This window comes from Artemia sp. Qi Xiang Cuo, chromosome 8, assembly GCF_049724085.1.
Source record: "Artemia sp. Qi Xiang Cuo chromosome 8, ASM4972408v1, whole genome shotgun sequence".
Lineage (NCBI taxonomy): Eukaryota > Metazoa > Arthropoda > Branchiopoda > Anostraca > Artemiidae > Artemia > Artemia sp. Qi Xiang Cuo.
In genome coordinates this window covers 23193314-23213275 of record NC_142801.1, presented here as the reverse complement: position 1 = coordinate 23213275, position 19962 = coordinate 23193314, and the positions used below count along the sequence as shown (strand labels likewise).

Below are 19962 nucleotides of genomic sequence, written 5' to 3'. Positions count from 1 at the left end.
TCGCTAGAATTTTTTTTTTTGCCAGCGTGCTGGTCATTTTTACCAACTGATTTGTTTGTGCTATTAAAATTACTTAATTTCTGTTTTGTTTTTAGTGACCGAGACTGGTCATCTTTCATGGATTTTTCATTATATACTTCCATCAGCCCATTTACCCTAATTAAATAATAAAAAAAAACAAGTTTTTTCAACTGAAAGTAAGGACCAACATTAAAACTGAAACCAACAGAAATTATTACGTATATGAGGGGGTTCGTCCCTCGTCAATATTTTGCTCTTTGCGCTAAAGTTCGAATTTTGTTCCAGTTCTTTAAGAATTACCCCTGAATCGCAAAAGCTTTATCAGAGTGTATTTCCAGCCACAAATTACCTGATTTCAATTTAATACATTTTCCTCAAAATATTTCAGGCGACGGGGAAAGAGCAATTTGATTTTATTCTTTCTTGCTAACAAGAAAAACGCATATCAAATAAGTCTTTTAAAGGTAAATGTTTGTCAGCCATAGGAAGATAGTAAGATATATCTTTTGGGGAGCCAACAAACCTCAGAAAAACGCTCATAAATATATATATATATATATATATATATATATATATATATATATATATATATATATATATATATATATATATATATATATATATATATATATATATATATATATATATATATATATATATTGGAATTGGAGAATAGTAAGATATAAGCTATTATATGTATATATATAGTTTCTTAGCTGTCGCGAGTTGCTGCAATCTCAAAAGAAAGGAAATTAAAGAAAATTCTGCTCTCCCAAAAAATTTCCCATGGAAAATTCCCCAGTGTGATATTAACGATCACATTTTTAAATTTGAAAGTATTTGAAAATTCCTCCCCCCCCCCTCCCAGTAGAAAATGTTTAACCTCTTCTTTGGAAAGTTCCCCTTTAATGGGGAATCGAATTTATAAATCAGAAAAAAATAATGCAATAAGTTGATAAAAATGAATAGATCTTTATCGATCTTTTTCTTTCATGCGTCATGTTTTTCAGAATAGAGATAACCCAGGAATCAATAAAGCTGTCCTCTACCCTCCATTTATTGCTTGAAGATAGAATACATATTAACTAACCCTTTAATGGATTATCCAGTAAATGGTAGTGGTTTGAGTGGAAATAACCGTCAATTATTTTTGTTGATCTAAGAATATAAATTTCCATCTCTGATCGAGTCTTGGGAGCACTCTTGTTGACATCAGATTACCGTTTTTATTTTTCCCGTTTATTTTATAATTAGTTTTTGGGTTTTTCTAGAGCCAATGTACTCCTACAAATAGATTAAAGTTATTATAAACAATGTCTGATTCAAACTGCTAGCATCAGTTACAATTCCAAAAATTCCAAAAATAAAACTATATATTTAGGCAGACTTAACTTTTGTGTCAAGGGTGCCTAAGCTGCAACTAGAAAATAACTATAAAATAAAGGCTGCGAATAATGTGATTTGGTGTGGTGTTTGAGCAAGATTGTGCATTTTTCTTTTTCTCAAAAACACTATAATATTAATTATCACTCCCCTTAAAAACAAAAGTTTTGAATATGGGCCTGAGGATTATATATTAATTTTTGTCTCCATCCTCTAGTCTTCTCTCCCCTAGAACTAGTTATGTATTTGTGTGAAGATTCTATCAAAACAACTGCTGAAACACAAGGATTGTTTAACTAGAATAAGAATTTCTTAAAGACACTGTAGCTGGTAACAACTCATTTAGTAGCAATTGGTGGAAAAGCAGGCTAAATGTTAGAAAAGGGCACTGGAACTTTCAATTCCCAATTGACTGAGGCTGAGCCCCCTCCAGAGTTTATTTGACCCCCTCCCCCCTTACACACAAAGTGCCTCTGGGATAAAATAAATGAACAAATGTTAATACATAGAATTCTTAGAGGTCTTTAATATAGGTAATGCTACATGATTGCCTCTGACTTAAAAAAGAGAGTAGAAATTTCAATGTCCCTTCTAATTAAGATCCAAAATTATCAAAGGGGAAAATAAATGGGGATTCAATCCCTGGCGTGGCCAGTTGTTTGGAATGGGGATCAGTGGTGGGATTCTGTAAGCTCAGCCAGAGTTGACCCAACTCTAAATGGGTACCTGGAAAAATCTGGGAAAGGTAAGCAGGAAGTGTGTGTAAAAGCAAAGGATGGCTGGCTCTCAACCCTCTTCTGCACTTTCTGTCTGAAGGGCCACAAAAGAGAGATCAGCACTGCCAGTTTGGGCTTTGAGGTCCTAGTGCTGTCCTACTTACTTACCAATGCATTCTGTCACCCATCACTTGTCTTTGTGAGGGCATAAAATGCCATTTTAGCCTACAAGTTATTGAGGGCTAATAGTCTCCCAGCATTATTCACTACTGTTGGTACCAACTCAAGAACTAGAGGTCATCACCTGAAACTTGTCAATCAGTCTACAATATCTAGAGTCCGCACTCAATTCTTTTCATCACGCATTGTCAACAGTTAGAACAAACTATCGAATGAAACAGTTACTGCTGAATCCGTTGATGTTTTCAAACACAGGCTAGATGCTGAGTGGTCCTCCAGAGATTGTAAACTCAATTGGGATGTTACTGAACATGGAACAGCACCTGGTGACTAATGAACTTTGTATACAACTCAAGTCATCATTTTGGTGCTCTACAGGGAGAAATCCTTAGATTGCTCCTAGCTGCAATTTAAGGTAATACAGTTATATACAAAGAAAATCAATAAATCATATCAAAACCTGTTTTTGTCTACCTGTTAAAGAGAGATTATTTATGCACATTATGGCATGTTTTGAAGCTGTGAAAATTTCAAAGCATCATAAAATTTGTCAGTAAAATATGTAAGATACTGATAAAATTTGTAAATTACGTAAAATAGGTAAAATACCAATTTTACAGGGGTCCGCAAAATTACGGTAAAATATTAAAAAAAATAATTTTACCGTGACCAATTTTACCAGTTACAACACTACTCCTTAATTCAATTCAATTTATTCGAATAAAAAAATAACAAAAAAATTAATAAAAATAAATATCCTATAAGATAAATTTTTAATGACCAAGATAAAAAAAATTTAAAGTAACACTGAAAGAGAAAAAAAAAAAATAGAAGAATAAAACATGGCTAATTAGAGCAAATTTGTTAAAAATAGAAATATTAAATTATACCATCAAGTTTTGTTACATTTTTATAAAACTTGCAGAAACTTGTGGCTAGTTCAACACTGGAGGGAATTTTGTTCCATTGAATAATAGATTTGTAAATGGGAGATTGCTGGGCAGCACTAGAAACGCATTTAGGAATTTTAAAGTTCTATTGGATGAACGGAGACAATGGGCTTCCGAATTATTAATATTATAATAGGTTAGGAGTTGAGGTGGAAGATTATTGTGGAAAGCAGAGTAAGCAAGCGATAAATTTAGTTTTTGTATGATTTGATCAAGTGGAGCTATGCCAAAATCTGAATACAAATCACGAGTTGGATATAGACGGGGAAGCCGAAAAACTGCTTTAATGGCGCGGTTTTGGGCAAATTTGAGTTTTTTAATGAAGGACCGTTTTGTATTTCCCCAAACTGATCCGCAATAAGAAAGGTAAGGAAAAATAAAGGAATAATAGAGGGTAACTAGGATGTCAGGAGGAAGAAAATAATTCACACGGTTAATCATAGCTACTTGTCTCAAAATTATTGCTGTTATGTAAGAAATATGATTAGAGAATGACAAGCATGAGTCAATAAATACACCAAGAAACTTGGCAACCTCCACTTGTGGGATGATGTCGGAGGAGTACCTGAGACCAAGAGCAGGTTGAATAACGTCTTTGTTGTAGGGGGTTCTGAATAACACTATTTGACTTTTTTTGCTATTAATGGTCATGTTATTCGTAAGGCACCACGCCTGGACTCTGTTCAGAAGGACTTGGGCAGAGGTTACTGCCAATGGTAGATTGGTGCCAGTGATGAAGAAGTTGCTGTCATCAGCAAATAATACAGGATACACTGAAGGGCCCAGGTCTATAACAAGATCATTGATATACAGGAGAAATAAAATAGGGCCTAGAACGGAGCCTTGCGGGACACCCCTCCGAACAGGTAAGGGCTGAGAGGATACTCCACCCAGGCTCACACTCTGTACCCTTCCAGATAGATAAGAATCAAACCAAGAGAGGGGAACACCACGAATACCGTAACTATTTAATTATTAAAATACTATGATCGACCATGTCAAAGGCCTTAGAAAAATCCAAAAATAAGCCCAATACAGTTTTTTTAAGGTCGAGTTGTGAGCGTATGAACTGTGTGGCGTCAATTAGAGCATGATAAGTTGAGAATTTCGGCCTAAAGCCATATTGGTGAGGAGAAATCAAGGATACGGAATGCTGACTGTCAAACAGAAAGGGAGACAGACGTCTGAAGATGATTCTCTCGAGCACTTTGGATATAACAGGAAGAATTGAGATTGGACGATAATTACCTATCTCAGTTGGATCGCCCTTTTTAAGAACTGGAATAACAATGGCTGACTTTAGCAAATCAGGGAAAACTCCGTGGGTTAAAGATAGGTTGACAATATGCTTGATGGGCTCGTAGACAAAAGGAGATATGGTCTTCAGGAGCTTATTACTTAATCCAAGACAGTCAGGAATAAAACTATTAGGGAGAGAACCGATGATTTGAAGTACCTCATTGCTATCAGTTGGGCAGAAAAACATGGATCTAAAATTGAAGCAAGGGAATACAGCCTGTGAGGAGGAGTGGGAGTCAGTATGAGGAACATTCAAAAAATAATTATTAAATGCATCAGGTGCATGTAAAGGGTCAATTAATCTACCATTTGTGTCTTTAAGGCGAATAGGTATAGACTTTGATTTTCTATTTTTTGAAAGTATATCATTAATGGTGGACCATATCTTTTTCAGATTTCATTTGCAATTGAGAATTTTTGTATAATAATAATTTTTCTTCGCTTCACGGATGAGTTTATAAGTTTTTATAATGTTTATAATTAGATAGGTCAATATCACTACGGGTCTTACAGGCTAACTTATATAATTTGTTTTTACGATATGAGGAGACAATGAGGCTATGTGACATCCAGGGGCAAATAGGGATATTTTTCCGGTTAGGTTTACGAATAGGAAAAGTTGAATAGATAATCTCACTTAGCCTTTGCGCAAAACCATTTGTGGCAGAATTTACCTCGTGACAATTTAAGACATCGGACCAGTCAGTGGTTCTTAGGCAATCGATGAAATAGTTTATATTTGCAGAACTGTAATTTTGAGTAGGTGTTGGGATATTAATTCTAGACCATAGAGGTAGTGGTTGCGAAGGTAGAGACAAGTAAATAGGAAAATGGTTTGACAGATCCGAAAATACTATATTTGAGGACAGGTCATTTCCCAGGGAAGTGGATACAAAAATGTTGTCAATTAATGATGAAGTTGATCTCACAGGATCGACTCTACTGGGGAAAAAAACTGTGGGTAGAAGAGCACTCGCGGTTACCGATTCAAAAAAAGTGTCAGATTCAATATTTTTACCAACATTGAGTAGGTTGCAATTAAAGTCCCCAAGAACTATTGCCTTTTTATGGGGTAGGTTAATAAAATTAGAAAAATCATCAAACAGATTACAAAAACATGAGGTCGGAAATGGAGGAGGTTTATAAAATAAGGAGAGTATATAGGAATTTTTGCCGATAACTATGTTTACAATTATTGAATAAATACATCTGAGATTTAGTTGTGTAGAGAAAATAGATTCGCACTCTGATAGCCTGGTAAAATTTACATTCGAACGGATGTAAAGTGAGATACCACCAGAACACTTAGTCAATCTCCTGGGCATATGGATTATTTGGTAACCAGTGAGTAAAAAATCACTAGTGTCATCATTATCGGAAAGCCATGTCTCTGTTAATCCTATTACATCGAAAGGGTAGACACCATTAATTGAAATTAAATCTTTAAACTTGAGCCACTTATCCCGGATGCTTCTGATGTTGAAACAAAGAACATTAAGGGAATTATTATTTACTAGTTTTGGCTTCACATTAGTAGCAAAATCGAAAATATCAAGGTATTTACAACTAGCATTTGTTAAGGTACCAGGGGGGCTGCTTATAGGGTTGGCATGCTGATTATCATCTATATCGGGATAATTAAAAGCAATATTATTAGGAAGGGATAAATTAGTTAAAAACAAAAAGTCACACATTAAATAGTCGTCAGGCGTTCTGATTGTGACTCAATCAGCCTATGTTGGCTTAAAACACTCTCAATTTGAATTTCTGCTTCGGAAACTATGGTCTCGCCAAAGTGGGTTTTTGCCAAATTCTTCAGAATAATGCATTTCAACTGATTGGGTAACTCTAATTGGGAGATGAGCATAGAGGTAACTGTAAAGCTGGCTAATTTAAAGTACACGCTTGATTCATCTTCCAAAGCATTTGGAGAAACTGTGTGAAATCTGTGGGGAGTAATTCCAGGTAGCTTTGTCGGTCTTGATGTCTTTCCTTGCGCAGGATTTTCCGAAAGGGGGTTCTTCAGGTTTTTTGGGGGGCACTTGTTATCAAGGGGAACCATGCATTAGTTTTGTCTCGGATGAGATTATTCTGAAAACTTTCAACACTAGGGGAAGCATTGGGAACTCTTGGTGTCCTGGGGGCTGCTGGTTGCCTGGGACCTGTTGGTGGTTCAGGGGAGGTTGGTGTCCTGAGGCCGGTTGGAGGACGGGGGACTATTGGTGTCCTTGGGACTTGCATTGCTACAAAAGGGATCGTAAGTTGTTGCTCTTTTGCAATTCTTAGTATCCCTGCCCTTTGTTTATATTTGGGACAGTTTCCTTTATCTAGGGACTGGTGTTTGCCCTTACAATTAGTACATATTGGGTCAAATTGACAGTTTGACTCATTATGGTCCTTGCCAAGGCAAATCTTACAAATGTTGGAATCCTCTCTACAGTATTTATCTGAGTGACCAAGCTTTAGACATTTAATACACTGTAATGGCTTTTCTTTGTAAGGCTTGAAAGATTTTTGTTGGCCAAAGAGGAACACTTTGTCAATATTAAATTGTCCTTGAAGCTCAAACAACACAGTTTTAAAGTTTGAGGTTTCAGTGGTTTCGCGACCAAGTGTATGAACACTAGAGACCGGAATGCATTCACCTTTTTCATTCATCAATGCTTCCATCAGGTCCGAGTTTAGAAATGATTTAGGGATATTGTAGAGCACTATCTTTGTTTTTATTGGGCTTGGGGACCACAGATGGGCTGTGACAACAACATTTTCAACACTATTTAGCTCCATTACCTTTTTCACTGATGTGGGATCGTTCAAAAGGATATCTAGGGATCCTGATCTGTTTATATTCATATTAAAGTTGCAACAAATGGTCTTGAAGAGGGAAACTCGCAACTTTGGTAGATCACGGTTGGTAAACAAGCAATTATCAGATTGGGGAACTAGTTGAATAATTACCGGGGAATCGGCTGCATTTATTGAAGAGTTGTTCGTGGTATCGGTTAGATGTATTATTGCTGAATCTGGTGGACTTTTTGTTCTCTGTCTTCTACGCTTAGCCGAGTTTACTATCTTAAAGCCTTCTTCATCTTTTTCAGTATCAGTTGTTGAGGGGGATGGACATTGGGTGGTATCCATGTTTAGGGTATGAATACTCTTCAGAGAGGTCGCTGGTACATTCGCAGCTTTAGGGGGGGTTCTAGCAAGGGCTTTCGAAGATGGTTGAAATGGTGACTTATTTATAACCCTATGAGGAGGTTGTTTTGGAGGCTCCTTTTTTCCAAACATTTGAGCTATTCAAACTCACAAATTCGAACACTAATTAGAAATTGTTTCACAATAAATTTAAAATAGTCAACAATAACGAGAAAAGTACCAGTAATCTGGTTTAGTGTTTACTAATCAGTTGCCAAAAATTTAAATATTCACTATTTTAACAAAGTTAAATAGATTAATGGGTCACCTTAAGTCAAAGTATCCACAAGTCTTATCCAAGACAGGAATTATTCACGTTTTTTTTTTGAAAAAAAAATATGCATTGATTCTAATTTGATTATGCATTTGATTCTAAATTAGTGACTAAGTCTGCCATAGCTTTTGATTTACAAGCTATCCAGATTGATGTCAACGCGTTCAAAACTGGTAAATTTCTATCTATTCTATCACTTGTCTTTGTATGCCTCACATTAAGCTGAAAGAAACTAACAAAGAAACCAGTTCTATGGTGCATCAATGGATGAAGAACTTAATATAGGCGCTATAACATATAAGTACAGTTTGTGCTCCATTTTGGCAAACACAATCAACATCAGCAGTATTTCCTCCTGAATAATGTTCTTTCAACAGTTTCTGAAGGAGATCTTACAGTAACTGTTGATGGGATCAATTGAATTTCTGCACATGTGCCAAAACTGTCATCATCTGCCTTTTAATCCCTTGCCATTATCAAAAGAACAATCTCAAGTCACTTTCCTAAGAGTGTTGTTGAAATTGTATAAGGTGTTGGTCCAATTGTGATTTGAAACTGGAATATCTTTGGCATCCCTTAAAAAAAAAGTCAAGGAAAACGTACATTTCAGGGTAACTAAGATAATCAATGGATTGCACCAAATGCCTTATGAAGAATGTCTACACGATCTTAAACTCTCTACACTTACATATAGAAAAAATGCGGAGATACAATTCTTGCCCATAAATCAAACAGTTACTGGTAATTAACTGAAAGTAAGGAGTGACATGGCTCAATAGTAACTGAATTTCTAAAAAACGGAATTTTGATATCAATAGATATATAAAAAGAATCGACTTGTTATATTGATTCCAAATATATAAAATTAATTAAGTTTAATTTTACCCATAAAAAGCTACTAGCCTGAGAAAATTTGCCTGATTTTTGAAAAAGAGAAGAAACACTCCCTAAAAGTCAAAGGATCTTAATGAAAATAACATCATCAGCTAAAGTGTATCCAAGAAACCTATTGTAGAAATTTCAAGCTTTCATGGGCAAAAATGTGGAATTATGTATTTTTTCTGCTAGAAGAATGATCATGGATGTGTGTTTATATTGGTTGGTTTTCTCCAGGGGTGATTGCATCAAACCAATAGTCCTAGAATACTTGGAAAGGGCTATTTTGAATGGAAATTAAAAGTTCTAGTGCCCAAAAGATTGGAGTACAGCTAGTCTCCCTCCCCCTTTTTTTCCTGAAAGTTTTCAGATCAAAATTTTGAGGTATTCATTTTGTTCAGTTTTGTTGAAAGGCCGTCTAATTATGTCTTAAGAGATAACACGACCCCCCGTAGCCCTTGGGGAAAGGTCTTTAAGTTAAAATAATTTCCCATTGTTTACATATGGGCAAGTGTTACTGCCGGGAGTGTTACTCCCTTAAACTGGGGGATCTGGTAGCAAGAAACTACGCTTCCTTCGCTTATTGGTATCTGGCTCTTATTGGTATCTGGTTCTATGACATGTACAGTGAATAATGAATAATGGACTTGTTTTTTCGCCGGTTTTAAATTTTTAGCAATTTAACCGTGATAATGGAGTGAATGAAAACGAAATACTGAAGTTTGGAAAGGAGTTTTTTCTGGACTTGCCGAGTGTAATCGAAGCTAAAAAACTCCTCTACGATGCGGCCGTACCTGGGACTGAGCTTCCAAGAAGACAGGGGCCGAAGGCTTTGAAAAGCCATCTGAAGGATATGTTAAGCATATTCGTGGAATGTGACGATGAAGACATAGACCTACCGATGTTTGTAATTCGTTCTCCAAATTATGTACCTGTCATCCCTGCTTTGGTTTATTCCAGTTTGAACGCAAAATTTAATAAAATAGAACACTACCTAAAGACTGTTTCAAGTAAGTTCGATTCGTATGATAATCACTTTCCACCACTGCCTGCCCGTGTGACGCCGTCAACTGACTCTCACACCGCTGTTGTTGTCTCTAAAGTGCCACAAACACTAAATGATCCAATAAAACGCAAAAAAGGGCTCGATAAAGTAAGCTGTCATGATGCAGTTACCAAGCTGAGTTTGCGAGGTGACAAATGGGCAATTAATGTTGAAAAATCTGCTGCTGAAGAATTCAAAGACTCAATTTCAGTGTTTTTAGCAGAATCTCCATCCAAGGTGATCACTAAGCGGTTTTTTGGGACAGTCAGAGGAATATCGAAGGACTTAGACCTCTCATTCTTTCAAGGATATTCAGGTGTGGTGGAAGCTATGCGGCTTGGTGACACTGGCACTGTTAAGCTTGAGTTTTGTGACTCCATGTCAAAAGCCAAGGCTATTAAAAATGGTCTTAAACTTGGATATGAATACTTATCTGTGAAAGAATATCTGTCGGCACCTCGGTGCTGTCTCAAATGCCGTTCGCCGGACCATAGAGTAGCTGATTGTACAAGTTTGGTTGCGAAGTGTGCACGCTGTGCGGGCCCTCATATTTCCACCAAGGATTCTCCCTGCAAGCTTGATGCAAGGTGTGCCAATTGTGGTGAAAATCATGCTTCCTTTAGTCTTGGATGCAAAGTGCTGAGAGATACCATTGCCAAGAAGAAATGATTGTGCCCGTTTCGATTGTTTCGCTTAATATAAATGGTACTCGTTTAAAGGAGCATATGATTGATGAATTGTGTGACCGGTTTGACATAGTAGGCCTTAAAGAACACATCCTGACTTCTACTAGTATTAACATGTTAAAAAGAAGTCGTAATCATTCCGTTTTTACAACTAATGCTGAGGTCACTTTTGGTAGACCTTCTGTAGGCCTCACGTGCATTGTTAAGAATAACCTGAGTTTGCTCTCTCCAGTGTGTTTTCACAGTGATAAATTCATCCTTGCGGTTCGGTTTGATAATACTGTGCTGATAGATGTGTGTCTCCCGTGTAACAAAAAAACTATTTCCGCTTTAAACGTATATATGAAAGCCTCGGCAAATCTTAAGGCTATTTTTGCGTCTGTTGTATCGACTGGTTATGATTTCATAGTGGTTGGTGACTTCAACACAGATATTACTAGTCAGTCAATTCGATCCGATATAGTCCTTGATAATTTTTTTGCTTATAAAATAGTCGAGAAAAGTGTTGATTATTCACATATTCACCAATCTGGAAGTTTGTCTAATATTGACCATGTAGCTTCCTCACCAAATATTAATGTATCAACTTTTCTTGTTCATGAAGACGATTGTGATATTGACCACCTCTCGACTCCGTTCTCTGCTTCTCTAGTTGCTCTCCGTTCTACTAGACCATTTGCACAAAGTTCTAAGTGGTTTTACAGGAGTAACTGGAGTAGAACTAATTTTGGACTTTATATCACTACGTTGTCCGCGTTATTGGGTTCTATAAAAGTTCCTTGCCATTTGCTTCAAGTTACTGACCGTTTCTCAAACGATAAGCAGTCTAAATGAATATTATGATAAAATAATTTGGTGCTTAAAACAAGCAGAGGCGACTGCTGTTCCTCTAGAAAAGATTAAAGTTAAAACTAGAAAACCAGAATGGGTTTTGAACCCAGAAATAAAAGTTGTAAAGAATAAAGCTAAGTTTTGGCTACGAATATGGGTGTCTTGCGGTCGGCCAAATCGAGGAGTTGTCTTCGATCTGAAGCAAAGTACCAAGCATGCTTATAAAAAACGTTTACGGCAGTCTAGGGTATCTGGTTTTGATTTTCTACGTCGAAAAAGGAGTGGTCTCATGCTATGAATACGGATAAGCTTAGTAGTGAGTTGTGTGCATGTCCTATAGCAGTTCATGCTTGGTTGTCGTATTGTAATATTTTCGGCAAGGTGAATCGGGAATTTGAAAAGCTTTTTAGTAATCTTTTTGAGTCGTGTTTTCCGAGTCGTATTTCTCGGAGTAACGTATTAGCGGTTTCTACTGCTGATTTTGTTTAAGCTATTGAAAACATGCAATCTAGCTCTGTTGATCAAGACGGAATTTCTTCTTATCATCTAAAAGTAGTTTGCCCAACTTTGATAGATCACCTTCAGCTACTGTTTCTGATGTGTTTATCTACTTCTATGGTTCCCGACAGTTTTCTCTGTGGCACAGCCACCTCGGTTTTGAAGTGTGGAAAAACTTCGTTAGAGTGTAGTTCTTATCGACCAATTACTGTTCCGTGCAGTCTTAGCGAAATTTTTGAATATATTCTTCTCCCTTTCATTTCAGAAAGTGTTAATTTGGATGAAAACCAATTTGGCTTTCAAAAACGGCTGGGATGTCAGCATGCCCATCGTGTTCTAGCTTCCCTCCTGTTGCAATCTGTTAATAATAAATCTCCTCTTCATATTTGAGATCTTGATCTTTCGAAAGCTTTCGATAGTATTGTCCACTCTCATGCACTCTATTCCCTTTTTTCCAACAATATTAACCTTTCTATTGTTGTTTTGTTCTAACTCTTTTATTCGGGTAAAATGTAATGGAGCAGTTTCTGATTCAAAGGTGTTTCTTCGGCGTGTGGTCCGTCAAGGTGGTGTGCTTTATCCAACTATTTTTAAGTTATGTATTGCTTCTATCCTTTCATCCTTGCCTTCGACTTTCATTTCTGATGGAACTGATGTCCCGAATCTCGCTTATACGGCCGATGGTCTCCTTGTCAGTCGTTCTAGGGCTGGGCTCTCACATTCTGTCAGGTGGATCTCAGACCAGTTCAGACGGATTGGGCTTATGTTGAACGTTGATAAGTGCGAATATACTTCATTTAATTCGAGTGCGAGTGTCCCTCTTAACTGTGGTTTTTTCTCTATTCCCTGTGTCTCTTCTTTTCGGGGGCTTGGTCTTAACATTACTAATAATCTCAAAACACTTCGGGCTCTGACAGCTTCTAATGCAAAAAAAAAATAAGATAGGATATTCAAAAATTGTTGCAAATAGAGGGAGGTACAATAGAAAAGCGCTTGGGAAATTATATTCTTCGTTTTGCGATCATTCTATTCTTTTTTTATCTGGTTTTCTTCCAATTCTGAAGCCTAAAGATCTGAAATCTATCGTGACTTATTATTTTAAATTTTCTTGGTACCTTTTGTGCCTCCCTCCGTGGTTCTGGAAATGGCATCTAATATCGCGATTCGGCCTCCCTGATTTACGGGAAAAAGTGACTGTGTTTGCCGGAAAGCTGTCGTTTTCTGCAGGTCTTACTGTGCACCATAATTTTTTTTTCTTTGTTCTTGATGTACTCTTTGTTATTGGGAAGTATGCATACTTTTTTTGGGTGGGGAGGGGGTAAATTTTCTGCCGGGGGTATTTTCAACAAGGAAAATTTTCCATGGGGAGGGAACCTTCCATGTGGTGAACTTTCCAGTGGAAATTTTTACACTGGGGGAATTTGCCAGAATTCCTCTGCAAATTTCTTTTGTTAGTCTTACTTTCTCTTTGCTGACTCGATTTTACATGTAAAGATGTTAAGGAGAATTGTCCAGGGGGAAATTTTTACTGGGTCGGAGCTGTCTAGAGTATCTTTCCATAAGGGGGGGGGGATTCTCATTTGCGAAATCCTATGTGAGGGAGTTTTCTATGGAATAAATTTTCCAGAGGGAATTTTGGGCGTAGGGTATTGCTGGAAAGATTTTCCACTGAGGAGGAGATTTCTGGCATGATTTTGAAAACAATTTTTTCAAATGAAATTGTGCTAAGGAAAATTTTTCACCTGGAACTGTGCAAGATATTTTTCAGGTGGAATTTTCAGCTAGAATGGAATTGTTTGGGAGGAATATTACTGTTGTGTTTGTGTGTTAGGGGGGGGGCTACTTTACGTGGGAATAACTTTCCATGGTGCGACTTTCCTTGGGAGAAGGAATTATCCATGGAGGAAAAACCTGATTTCCCAACATTATTTAAAAACGACCAAAAATTAAATAAAAGAACAAGTTTTTTCAACTGAAAGTAAAGAGCAAAATCAAAACTTAAAACAAACAGAAACTATTACATACATGAGGGGAGCTGCCCCCTCTTGAATACCTTGCTGTTTGTGCTAAAGTTTGACTTTTAGTCCCAATTATTTAAGAATGAATCCTGAAACACAAGGGCTGTTTAATTAGAATAATAAGGTTTTTAAATGTTCTAAGAAAAACTTTAGCATAAAGAGCAAGGCATTGAGGAGGGGCAGCCTCCCTCATATACATAGTAATTTATGTATGTTTTAAGTTTTGATGTTGCTCTTTACTTTCAGTTGAAAAAGCTTGTTTTTTTTATTTAATTTATATCTAACAACATCCTCCCTGATCTATTTGCCCGCCCTTTGTATCACATGACTAGAAGACATTCAAAGAAGCTTTCCGAGCAACATTGTTCCACTAGAAAATAAGCGAATTCTTCAACCAGAGAGTTGCCTGCCTATACAACCAGCTTTCAGAAGACATTGTATCTGCTGAATCAACACACACATTAAAGTGCAAAATCCAAAGCTGAATCCTCAACCAGGAAGTATTGAGTAGGCAGGCAAGAAAAATTATTCCTCCAGATTTCATCACAGAGCATATCAAGGATTGAAATCCTTAGATCATTCCAAACTGTAATTTAAGTTTATTTAAGGTGACGTATTCTAAAGCTATATATGGCCTAACTTTTGATGTGATGTATTTAGATTTAGATAGCTATGGCTTGCTGTAATCTTGGAAACTTTGTGTTTCAACATTTAATTTATTTTTTGTAGCCCCAATAGGAGGTAATTAGGAAAAATGTGTATTTGATGAAAGTTCCAGAAGTCCGTATCAGAAATGTTTGCTACTTCGTATATTTTCTAGAGAAGTACTAGAAAATAAGTTTTTATTTGAAGGACCAGAGGCATTTATTGGTAAACCAGAGAAGTGTCTAGATTTAGACAAAATATGTTTTTTGTGTATCAACAATATCATTACTTTAATGCTGATGTTTTTTTGGTATTGTGTCAAGTACTGTGGTCCTAACTTGGATATAATTGCAGTGCATTTGATTTTCTCTAATTTGAAAAGTTCAGACATGTGTTCAGTTACAGTTTAGCAGGGTCTGAAACTTGGAACAGGGAGAGTCCCTAGAAGTTGAGCCAGCTTCTAGGCTAAATGTGAATTTAGACTCAAAGTTAGGTCCAATTTTGCTAGAATTGTCCTCATGAATACATACCTTGATCCTCACTTATGCTAAGACCCATTCCTAAAAGTTTAATTCACCTAGTCTTAGTTCAACAACTTGCAGAGTTATGATAAAGCTACTGAGTTGCAAATTTACTGAGGTGGGAGCTTAGAATATCTTGTTTTACCCTAATTTGCCTAATTTCATTCCTGGAATTTCCATTCACCTAATTAGATTCAGTTGAAATTGCTTAACTAAAAACCAGAAGAACTATCTGCATCAGAATCCAGTGCAAATGCTGTGTTGTTGCTCAGCAGAATCCAGTGTAAAGTTTATAGTTGGAGTGCTCAGTTTCTCTGTTCTCAATTTCCTAGCTACTAAAATTTGAAAGAAAATGGAACAGTTTGAAATATGTCTTGGGAACATATTTTATGCTTAGATAGAGAATACAGCTATAGAATTTATCTAATGAATACAACTATAATAAAGTATGTATCAGATGCCTTTAAATGCAGTACATCTCTTTTTAGCTTGAAATAAGTTTCTAAGGTAGAAACTGATGCCTTTGTTCAAATGAAAGCAAAAAAACTGGCCAGACAGCTCTTATTTGTCATGCTATGTTTTATTTATTATAATGTCTTGTTTTTAAAATTATAAAGCCTAAAACTATGAAAAGGGGACTGTTGAGAAAAAAACTGAGGCAAACCTGCTGTCTTTATTTTTGTTTCAACTCAGTTGAGACTGGCCTTTAGTTCATCTTAATTTGCTTGTAAGTGGAAATTAAGGTAATTCTTAATTTGGTGTTAAAGTTCTGATCAGTATAATGTATTAGAAAGTGACTGATGTAGGAAGTTTAAAAAAAACATGGGGTCTAACCTGTTATGCATTGATCTTGGGTATCTCAAAATACATTTTCTTAAGATTTTCTTTTCTTTTTTTGGCAAATAACTAATTAGGTCCTTACATATTTGGCAAATACCTAATTAGGTATTTTACACAGGGCTGAAAGCCCAAAGCATATTCGAAAATTTTAATCGAATAAACTTAATTTCATCTGTGAGAAAAAGTGGTTATTTAGTATTACTCAGTAAAATAAAATATTTTGTTATAAAAGCCAAACTAAAGCTTTCCTTCACTATTTTTTACATCTCTTCAGTTTTCGGTTTTTGATAAGGTCAAAGATTGGAGAACAACTTTTGTCAGAAGTGTACAATAATTGCCTGCATGCACTTTTTTTTTACTTACTTGCCTATCATAAAAATAAAAAATATAAAAAATAATAAAAAATATTCTAAAACAAAATAATCTGGTAGGGTTCAAATAAATGTATGACTAATTTAAATTCAAATTTTTACAAATTAAGATTAATTTTACTTCCACCTCTGTTTAACTTCATTAGGGTACTCGCAGTTATTCCTTTCCCTGTGTCCTCTGGTACCTTTGTTGGCAATTTGAGGGTTTTGAGCCTAAAATTCTTATTAAAGCCTTTGTTTTATTATTATTATTATTCTATCAGTTCCTCATACTGTTTAGGCTAAACCTTAAAGGAGAGAGAGGTGAAGGGGGGGGGGGGGAAACGGTCCCTTAAAGCCCACATAGCTTTGTGTAGGTATGGCAAAGTACAAGAAAATCTTGAATTTATTGAAGCCTCCTGCGATTTACTGTCCTTATTCTTTTGGGTACTCTTGTATAATCCAGAACACACTCGATAAGCTTGTTGAATATATAGAACATTATTTGAATGTAGTTGATAAGTTGAATATAGCACTTTACTGAAAAAATATAAATGTTTTTTTTTATAACTTTAATAAATCAAATATTATTAACATTTTGATTACTAAATGTCAGTATATGTATATTAAACTGACAATGCACATTCATTTGTTTTTGTTTTTTCAGTAAAGTGCAAATTATGTTCTGGTCTTAGGAAGGCATAGGGGTTTTGAGCCCTACTCATGTTAATTTCTGCTCGTTTTGGGTTTCATTTATTTATTGATGCTGATTTGTAGTAGTTTCACGCTAGGTAGATTATTTGATTTTATTTTTGCTCATTTTTGGTTTAATGGTTCTTTACTTTTCTTTGAAATGCTTATTTTTTGGTAATTTTTTAATTAATTTCTGTTCGTTTTATTTCACAGTCTTTTCAGGGTAAAAGAAAATAATACTTTAAATCTTTTCGTTTTTTTAAGACTTTGTAGTTTGGCCTGCTATTTGTATAGTGGAGAAAAAATTTCAGCAATTTTTAACAACATACACCCTTTTAAAAATCTTGACACAAATAGTAGTGTTTAATTTAGTTTCATACCTCCTCTAGTTGACCTTAAATAGAAAACTTGATACCATTCGCAAAAAAAATCTGTTTACTTTCTTTGATAGCTTGGATACACTTACGCTATTTTGATTTGGTTAAATTTTAAGAGCAGAAATAGCCCCGAAAGTTTGAACATAATAAACCTCAGTCGTTCTTGGGATACTGCTGAGATGCCTTATTGGGAATTAGCATCAACACAGCGCATTGCGATTTAATCTTAAGGCAACATTTAATTTTTAAACATAATGGGCAAATGAGAAGGAGGGGGATTAGTTGCCCTCCAATCATTTTCGACTATTAAAAAGGGCATTAGCCCTTTCTATTTTCAATCAAATTAGCCCTTTTCGAAGTTCCTAGGACAACTCCTTCGACACGAAGTGCCCTGGTCTAAAAAAAATAAAAAATAAATACTACGTTGTATCCACATCGATCTTTGCTATAAAAATGTCAAGCCTTCCAATCACTTTCGACTATTAAAAAGGGCACTAGCCCTTTCAATTTCCAATCGATTGAGCCCTTTTTGAGTTTCTTACGACAACGCTTTTGTATAACCACCTTATATGCCACCAGGGCATAAATTACAACCCTTGCCTTGAGTGCTGTGAGGGGATTGTCATTCTCAGAGACCTAATTTCCAGAACTTTCAACTATGTTGAACAAAATTGCTATCTCAAAATTTTGATTGGATGTGTTTGGGGAAATGGTGTGTGTGAGAGGGAGGTTAGTTGCCCTCCAATCACTTTCGACTATTAAAAAGGGCAGTAGCCCTTTCAATTTCCAATGGACTGAGCTCTTTTTGATGTTTCTGCGACACCACTTTCTATAAAAACCTTATATGCCCCAGGGCATAACTTACAACCCTTGACCTGAGGGCTGTCAGGGGGTTGTCATCCTCAAAGACATAGTTTCCTGACTTTTCAACTACGTTGAACGAAATGGCTATCTCAAAATTTTTATTGGATTTTTTTTGGGAAATGTTGGTTGTGAAAGGGGGGTTACTTGCGCTCCAATCACTTTCGAATATTAAAAAGGGCACTTGCCGTTTCAATTTCCAATCGAAAGATTCGTTTTTGAAGTTTCTACGACTACGCTTTCTATAAAAAAAACCTTATATGCCCCCAAGGCATAACTTATAACCCTTGCCCTGAGGGCTATGGGGGAGTGTCATCCTCAAGAACATAATTTCAGAACTTTTTAACTACGTCGAACAAAATAGCTACATCAAAATTTTGATTGGATGCATTTGGGGAAATAGTGGATGTGAGAGGGGTGTTAGCTATTCTCCAATCACTTTCAACTATTAAAAAGGACACAAGCCCTTCTAATTTCCAATCGAGAGAGCCCTTTTTAAAATTTCTACAACATCACTATCTATAAAAAACCTTATATGCCCCCAGGGCATAAGTTACAGCCCTTGTCCCGAGGGCTTTGAGGGGGTTATCATCCTCAAAGACCTAACTTCTAAAACTTTTAACTACGTTGAACAAAATAGCTATCTAAACATTTTGATTGGATGTGTTTGGGGAAAAGGTTGGCGTGACAGGGGGTCCGTTGCCCTCCAATTACTTTCGACTATTAAAAGGGGCACTAGCCTTTTGAATTTCCAATCGAACGAGCCCTTTTTCAAGTTTCTGCAATAAAGCTTTTTATAAAAAAAAAACTTATATGCCCCCAGGGCATAACTTACAACCCTTGACGTGAGGGCTGTTGAGGGGTTGTCATCCTCAAAGACCTAATTTCCAGAACTTTCAACTACGTTGAACAAAATTGCTATCTCAGAATTTTGATTGGATGTGTTTGGGGAAAAGTTGGCTTGAGAGGGGGGTTAGTTGCCCTCCAATCACTTTTTACTATTAAAAAGGGCACTAGCCCTTTAAATTTCCAATCGAAGGAGCTCTTTTTGAAGTCTCTACGACAAAGCTTTCTATAAAAACCTTATATGCCCCCAGGGCATATCTTACAACCCTTGTCCTGAGGGCTTTGGGGGAGCGTCCTCCTCAAAAACCGAATTTATGTTCGGAAATCAACGACGCTGAACAAAATGGCTATCTCAAAATTTTGTTTGGATGTGTTTGGGGAAATGGTGGGCGTGGAAGGGGTGTTGGTTGCCTTTCAATCACTTTCCACTATTAAAAATGGTACTAGCCATTCCAATTTCCAATCAAATAAGCCCTTTTCCAAGTTTCTACGACAACTCCTTCGATACAAAGTGCCCTGGTCTAAAGGAAAAAAATAGATAAAAAATGATAAATAATGCATTGTGCCAACATCGTTTTTTAATTAGGCAGCGCGATTGCGCTGCCTATAATAAAAATTAGTGATAAAAATATGATAAATGAATAAGTAAAATAGTGACTCCTACCCCCCCCCCCCTCTGTGACGCCCCTGGTTGCAACTGACAATCTTTATGTCGATAGGTGGTTGGGGCTGTTTTTTTTCGGGTAGGGGGAGGAATAGAAATTCTATATGTCTTCTTTGATGCTCCTTCATACAGATTGAAAATCATTGAATGATTTTACTTTACAAAAGGTGTAATATGCCTACTTTTTGCTAAA

General features: G+C 36.2%; 1 protein-coding gene across 4 annotated transcripts in view; it reads left to right on the top strand.

The window, feature by feature from the left end:
• LOC148949255 (mRNA-capping enzyme-like) overlaps positions 1 to 19962 on the top strand; it is a 77880-nt gene that overhangs the window by 14846 nt on the left and 43072 nt on the right. The window lies entirely within an intron of this gene.